At 31.8% G+C, this 8,387-nt stretch overlaps 1 protein-coding gene across 3 annotated transcripts in view; it reads left to right on the top strand.

The window, feature by feature from the left end:
- Positions 1–531: 531 nt before the first annotated feature.
- The window catches only part of LOC140443589 (uncharacterized), a 224,418-nt gene continuing 216,562 nt past the window's right edge, over positions 532–8,387 (top strand). Inside the window, exon 1 of one of the 3 annotated variants that reach the window (XM_072534935.1) lies at positions 532–949. The gene's annotated coding sequence lies outside the window, so the exon portion shown is untranslated. The remainder of the gene's footprint in view (positions 950–8,387) is intronic. The other 2 variants (XM_072534937.1, XM_072534936.1) reach the window with 2 other exon arrangements.

Raw genomic sequence — 8,387 nt, 5'->3', positions numbered from 1 at the left:
TTAAACTACGAGAGAACGAATATCTTATCATTTAACACGATAAAATCACTGGCAATGAAAAAAGAATAAAACATTAATATAAATATTTTTCAATTTCGTAAATAAATTCAATAATTTATTGATTTATGTTGAAATAACCCTGATAAAACCACAAACAAAATACCTTGGAATACAGTAGAAAAATAATTTAAGTTTTAATCATACAGTAACATAACTTTAAAATATGAAAATGCATAGTAAATATCTCAATAATTTGATATTCTTACCTTACAAATTTATGAACAACAAATAATACCAATCGCACAGAATGAATGTTCATAACCAAAAGTCCTTATTTATTCTTCAAACAATTACAAAAACCAATATTTCCAACTTCTCATGGGACAAATACACACAAATTACAAATGTGTGGAAAGGTTTTTAAAATCCCCGCCGCTTTTAACGTCAGACTTAGGTAGTCCATTTACTGAATTTTTACCGTTTGGCGAATGCGCCACTTGTTGGTCTTCTTAATACCGTTTAGAAAGTTTTTAGTGCCGCTCATTGGCGAAGAGAACAGAATTAACTGTGGCTGGTTGTTTGTTGTCTTTGGTAAATTTATTATTGTTCATACTCTACAGTACAGTGTGGTGATGTAGCTACCAGAAAGCACAAGAGTGAGCGCTTTTCTGAAATTGGAATAATTTGCATTCAGGTCTGTTGACACTGATTTTTCGAGCTACGGAGCGAGGTCTGAAAACGCATTGTGAAATTCGAAATCTACGGCAATCTTTACTAACAGATTTTGATTTGACATTTTTAATTTTTTAACGAAGAACTTACTGTTACATATTTATAATATTAGTGGTGCTTCTGTTAAGAATTTCTACGCGATCTACACGAAAGTTGGTGTCTATGCGAAAGTGTCATGTGTTTCTCTGGAAAAGTTGTGTTCTAGATAATATATTAGGTAAGTTTTAAGTCAAATATTTATTTTTTAAAATTCTCCTAGTATTTAAATGATTAATATTTCAAAATTAGAATATAAATGCAAAAAAAGTCGAAGTATAATCGCTTACTTCTTAAATCATCTTGATTTACTAAGATCTTTTACTAATAAGTAGCAACTTTAAAATTGTGATGCTTTGTTTTTTTTATTTTATACGATCAGCCTCATGTTTTGAGCATCGGCTTGGACGTATTTTTAACTTGATTTTCAAAATCTTTCAGCAGTTATTTCCTTTAATACAGTCTCATTTTTTTTAGTATTTTTCCTTATAATTTTGAGGCATTTTACCTGTATTAAGTTATTAAATCGATCGTATAATTTTCATTAAAAAAAATTAAGTAGCAATACTGTTCGAATTTTAATAGCACATGTCTTATAATAACTATATCTTTGGTCTTTTCTGATTTTCTTCCTCTACTTTTTTAAACACATATTACTCCTTTTATATCTATTTTTGCGTTTTTGTTATTTTGTTCTTTGGTAGTCCTTTTTTGGTGCCATATCTCTCATTTACCACGTTCTTTATTTATCAAATTCTGGTATTCTAATAAATTCCCGTACCCACTCTTCTATATAATGACTTATCTTTTGATTTTTTACGAATAATTCTGGCATTTATCGACATTTTTTCTTATTTATTAATTCAATATTATGATTACGTATTTCTACTTATGTATTTCACTTTTGTTCCATTTTAGAGTTTTTTTTTTATTAATTAGTCAATCCAATATTTTTATGGATAGCATGTCAAATACTTTTTCACTTCACATTATGTCGAATTTCACAGAAAATGTTCACTTTTTTGATACTAAAAACATTGATTTGGAATTTGAGTGTACACTAGTGGGACCATTTTTTTTTGTTTTTTCTAATCTATCAGGCTAATCATGCAAAAATTCAAAAATTGAATGAGCGAAATATTTGATAGAGATTTTGGAGTGTAAAAATGTCGCATAATATGTTCAAAAACACCTAAAAATCTTTTTAAAAAACAAAATAATGGTACTACAGTATTCAGAGATGAAAATGCCACTGAAAATCATATGAACAAGCCGAACTTTACTGAGAATGACAATTTTGTGACCTTAAAAAAGATACAAAAATTTTTACGAATAATTCTGGCATTTATCGACATTTTTTCTTATTTATTAATTCAATATTATGATTACGTATTTCTACTTATGTATTTCACTTTTGTTCCATTTTAGAGTTTTTTTTTTATTAATTAGTCAATCCAATATTTTTATGGATAGCATGTCAAATACTTTTTCACTTCACATTATGTCGAATTTCACAGAAAATGTTCACTTTTTTGATACTAAAAACATTGATTTGGAATTTGAGTGTACACTAGTGGGACCATTTTTTTTTGTTTTTTCTAATCTATCAGGCTAATCATGCAAAAATTCAAAAATTGAATGAGCGAAATATTTGATAGAGATTTTGGAGTGTAAAAATGTCGCATAATATGTTCAAAAACACCTAAAAATCTTTTTAAAAAACAAAATAATGGTACTACAGTATTCAGAGATGAAAATGCCACTGAAAATCATATGAACAAGCCGAACTTTACTGAGAATGACAATTTTGTGACCTTAAAAAAGATACAAAAAATTTTACCACTCTTACTCCCGGGCTGTCCACTAAAACCCCTGTCGCGGGGGGGGGGGGGTTTAAGGGAAACGGAGAAAATCGATTTACCAAGAAGCGGTACACTGTAGAAAAAATATTTTAAATAAGAGTATATCTGACATAATTTTGAATAAAAATAGTTATTAGAACTTGTTGTGTAGAACGAATTTTTTCTCAGAAACAACGCTTGAAGCGATCGGCGGTTTTGAATATCAGTAACGCGTTAAAAATCAATTTAAATTATATTTGTATCAACTCGACGGTAAAAATTCGATATCTTTTGATCAGAGTGCCCTATCCACAAGAATCAAAATGCGTTTTAAAGGTGAAGAGTGAAGATTTTTGCCATTTTTTACGATTTTATAATAATAATAAAATTTATCACTTTAATTGACCGGTCACTATGGAATTTCCATTGTTAGAGCATAATCTTCGAAACCTATGACATGAACTTTCGATTTTGAGTTTAGGCAACAAATATCAGGCATTTCAAATATGCCTAAAAACCGCTGAATTTAAACTTTTATATTACAAACAATTAATAACAATTAAAGGTCGATTCTCACTATACGTTCCGTTTACTTTCCATATCCGTGGCTTTCGATTTACATAAAATATTATTAAACACAAATCATATAGTATATGCCCACTTTCCGTTTCGTTTACCTACCATTCCCGAAGCCTCGCGTTCAAGATTACCGGCCACGTATTTTTTCTGCGACAAGCTGCGACGTGTCGGGTATGGAATGGATAGTGCGAATATTATTACATCGCGGTTCAGTCTAAGTTGTTAAGATAAATATGAATGACGAAAAATTCATAGAACTTGCCAGGCAAAATAATGCCTTATATAATTTTGCAAATAAAAAATATAGCGATAATTTATTTAAAGACAATATTTGGTCAGCTATTGTCAAGGAACTCGATGCCACAGGTAAGTAAATTTTAAATTATTTGTTTGTTTATGTGTATAATGCAAAATCTTAGCAACTGTGATACTGGATGACTCAGAAAAAGTAATTTTGGTCTACACAACTGAACGTGGAAGTTGTTTCCACTCTAATTTAAAGTTCATTGAGAAAAACCAGACTTATTGTAAGTAAACACGACGTCTACTGAAAATTGTAGTTAAAATAATGGGAGGTATACGGAACGGGTATGGAAAGTAAACGGAACGTATAGTGAGAATCGACCTTAAATCTTCGTGGAGGCAAATGCCGTGACGTGCGATCGTTTTTAATGTAAAAGTTTAAAATCTGCTTTCTTTAGACATATTTCAAATTCCCTCATATTTGTTGCCAAAACTCAAAATCTAAATTTTATGTTATAGGTTTTAAAGTTTAGGCTCTAAAAATTGAAATTTCTCTACGACCGGTCAATAGAATTGATAAATTTTGTTGATCTCACGAGAATCGTAAAAAAATGTCAAAAATCGCACAACTGTCGAAAGGCACTCTGATCAAAAGATATCGAGTTTTTACCATTGAGTTGATCCATATTTTATTTAAAATTGATTTCGCTCCTGTAATTAACATTCAACATCGCCGGTCGTTTAAATTGTCGTTTCTAAGAGAAGGGTTCATTTTACACAAAAAGTGCCAATTAACATTTTTATTCAAAATTGTCTCAGCTATCTACATTTTTTATTTGAAACATTTTTTTCTACGGTGTACAGATTATTGGTAAATCGATTTTCCCCCTGCAAGGGATGTCTTAGGGGGAAGCCGAGGATATTAGTGGTAAACTTTTTTGCATGTTTTAGGGGTCCCAAAAGTTACATTCTGAGCAAAATTCGGCTTGTTCGTATGATTTTTAGAGATCAAATCTCTGACGACTGGACTAAGGTCCTTTTTATACTTTTTAAACAATGCTTTTTATACTTTTTTGCTCTGTATAGTTTCACAACTCTTTCCCAAAAATGTCGAGACCAACAAAAAGATCTTTTCGTTGCGTTTATAGACTATAAGAAAGCTTTCGACAAAGTTAAATATAACATTCTCATGGAATGTCTAAAGAGAAAAGGACTCGACAAAAATGACATTAAAATAGTGAGAAATCTCTATTGGAACCAACAGGCTGTGGTAACATTAGATGGAAATAGCACGGATGCGCAACAGATAAGTAGAGGAGTGAGACAGGGCTGTGTACTTTCACCATTACTATTTAATATATATTCCGAAGAGTTATTTACGCAAGCACTTAAAAACTGTAGTGGTGTGTATAGAAGGGATCAATATAAATGGTGAAAATATAAATAACATCCGTTATGCTGACGATACAGTCATTATCGCTGAAAGTGAGATAGACCCGCAGACGTTACTAAACACAATTTGTGATACTGGGGAACAGTTTGGTTTAACAATAAACATAAAAGAAAACAAAAACCATGGTTATCAGTAAAAGGGGCAAAGTCATTACAAGAATTCAGATAAAAAATGAAGATATTGAGCAAGTGGACAAAATGAAATACTTGAGAGTCTGAATCAAGAGCAGCCTTTTTGAAAATGAGGAAATTTCTGAGTAACCAAAGACTCAATCTGCAAATCCGATATCGGATGGTAAAATGTTATATCCACTCTATTCTTCTTTAGGGTGACGAAGCCTGGACTGTTAATGTTGACTTAATGAGAAAACTGGAAGCTTTTGAGATGTGGCTTTTTAGGAGAATTTTGAAGATACCATGGACCCATCATATAACGAATGAAATGGTGTTGCACAGAATGAGAAGAGACAGAGAACTTTTGACCACCATTAAAAGGCGAAAGACAGCATATTTAGGGCACATACTTAGAAGTGATAAGTACGAATTGTTGCAGCTGATTATGAAGGGTAAAATGAAAAAAGGGGTCCTGGTAGACGACAAATATACTGGCTGAAAAACATTAGCGACTGGACCGGGTTAAACACACATACGCTCTTAAGAAAAGCAGAAGATGGAGACGAATTTGTAATGGTTATAGCCATCCTTCATTAGTGGAGACGGTACTAGAAGAAGAAGAAACAATACTTTTATTTCATTCTCAATTTACAGGGTGAGTTTTAATTATGGAACGCCTTAATTATCTCGGAAACAACTTGTTCCATTTTTGTAGATTTTCGTGCGAAAGGGTTTTGTGATGTGGCCGATATTATGGTGGTATTTACATTGTTGTCAGATATTTCGTCTATTTGAAAATCTAATAAACTTTCGTATTTCAAATAGATCGCTCTATATGTTTTTTGCCTTTTTGAAGCCCTTAAGAAATACTGAATATGTTTTATGTAATGTTTCCTATACCTTAATGCAATAATTTTTAAGTTATTGCTACATTTACATTATCTTCGCCGAAGTTAAAGTAATACATTTAGATGAATAAACCAGTTAAATAAATGAGACACTTACCTTGGGAGGGGAACTTCCAACTTAGGGGAACTAACACCAACCAAAAGACATAAAAACGATAAACTTAAACTACATAAAAGACATACATAATAGGTTTTCTTAAATTTTTGACCTTCTAGAGGGGAAATTTCCCCACAGCCGCGTGTGTCAACCACTAAAATAAACTCGTTTAGTTTAAATAATCTTCAATAATAATATCATAACAAGGTTTACTGATAATAAATTAGTAAAAAGTTTAACGAAACTGGTGCAGTAAAAGATTTATTCAGATCATCATCATTATCACCTGCGTGAGTCCTAGCCTCCACTAGAATTTCTCTCCAGTCGTCCCTATCCATCGTCTTTCTCCACCAAGCACGTATTCCCATATTTCTCATGTATTTATTGATGTTATCAAGGAACCTTGTTCTGGGTCTTCCTCTTCTTCTCTGACCAATGGGTTTATCAAGCAGCGTTTTTCTAGTTGGGTCATTTTTTTCCATCCAGATTACATGCCCTATCCACCTCAGACGTGTCCTATCTTAATATGTTTTACGATATCAGGTTCCTGATATATTCTATAAAGTTCGAAATTGTATCGTCTTCTCCACACTGCATTGTCATTCACTGCTCCATAGATTCGTCTTAGTACTTTTCTTTCGAAACATCCTAACATGTTTTCATTATTTTTTGTTAGAGTCCAGGTCTCTGAACCACATGTTAGGACTGGCATTATTATTGTTTTGTAGAGTTTTATTTTTGTATTTCTCGATATAATTGTGGATTTAAGGCAGAGATTGAGCCCAAAATAGCATCTGTGGGCTGTGCAAATGCGGTTTATCTCCGCAGTAGTATTATTTTTAGTATTCCCAGCGCTCCCAGGTATAGAAATTCGTTAACTGCTTCAATGGCGTCGTTTTCTATAACAAGCGGTGGTAGGATTTGTGGTTGCGTGCTTATTTTCATACATTTTTGTAGCTGATTTTTTTAATGCTACATACGCCTCTCGTACAGCGTTTTCCGTTCTTCCAACAATATTGATATTATCAGCGTAGGCCAGAATTTGTACTGATTTATTATATATTGAACAAGTGGTTATGATTTGTAACATACGTATTACTTTTTCCAGAGCCAGATTGAACAGTATACAGGAGAGAGGGTCTCCCTGGTGCATCCCGTTATTTTTTTTTTAAAGTTTAAACAGTTTCCCCTCGAATTCGTACTCTACATTCAACCTTTTCAAGAGTTAGTTTTGGTAAATTTACCAACTGAGTTGGTATTCCTAGCTCTTTCATTGCATTTCTCATCTATTTACAGACTAGTAGGCTGCTTTGTAGTCTATAAATATGTGATGAGTATCAATGCCATATTCCAGTGATTTTTCCAAAATTTGTTTCAGGACTGCAATCTGATGAATTGTCGATTTACCTCTTCTGAAACCAGCCTGGTATTTTCCTACTACCCGTTAGAGTAGAAAAAGAGAAAAACAAAAGCATTATTTTAAAAGCATAACAAAGGACTTCATTTTTAGTCTTATATATTTGTACAATGTACATTTATTATTATTTCGCTAATTCAATTTTTGATTTTTCGCGAAAAAGACATGATTACTCTTGTTCCGGGTGGCTGCACTATTTTTTCTTCAGTTTTAAGTACTAAAGAACAAAAAAAATTTGGCCCCAAGAGTGTTCCCACAAATTTCAAAATCATTGTTTCTGCAATGAAAAAAGTGGATAGTTTCTGTGGAATTCGACATTACATGACCGTTTTCATTTCAAAAGATATTCTACTTTCTTGCTTGCTTTATTGCCTTTTTTCTACAATGAGATTACATTTTTATCTGAAACTTGAAGCCAGAACATTCGTTTTTTTTCTGATCACCTTTTGACGGAAACTGAAAATGAATTTTAAAAACAGCTTCCTGACTGGAAAATAAATATTCTCAACACTTACAATGCTTTTTTGTTTGGTATTTGTCTCTTCCCTTACTATTCGAGTATTTTTAATACCAATATTGGTTCCGTATCACTGTAATATCGCTTCTTTAATAATAAAATGTTTGTCTTAAGATTTTAAATTAATTGTCAAAAATGTTCACACTTTTATATTATTCTTACATTTTATATTTAAATTTCCTGATTTTAAACAGGTTTAAACGTTTGAAACATCTTTCCTTAAATGCATTTCCTTTATGTGATAACGTAGAATAAACATTTCTTCTTGGAAAGTTTTAATATAAGGAACCATAAAGTGGATTGTTTTCTTTATCGAGTTTCTTGTCTATACAACCGTTGAAATCTATTTAGTTCGTGCATGAAATTGCCAAAGCGTGATTAAGAAATAAATGTTATTGGTATCGAAATATTTCTGATTTTATTGGTCATATTAATATTATTATTTCAATAT

The sequence above is a fragment of the Diabrotica undecimpunctata genome, chromosome 6 (genome assembly GCF_040954645.1).
Source record: "Diabrotica undecimpunctata isolate CICGRU chromosome 6, icDiaUnde3, whole genome shotgun sequence".
Taxonomy (NCBI): Eukaryota; Metazoa; Arthropoda; class Insecta; order Coleoptera; family Chrysomelidae; genus Diabrotica; species Diabrotica undecimpunctata.
The sequence above is the reverse complement of the archived record's forward strand: the minus strand, read 5'-3'. Positions and strand labels throughout refer to the sequence as shown.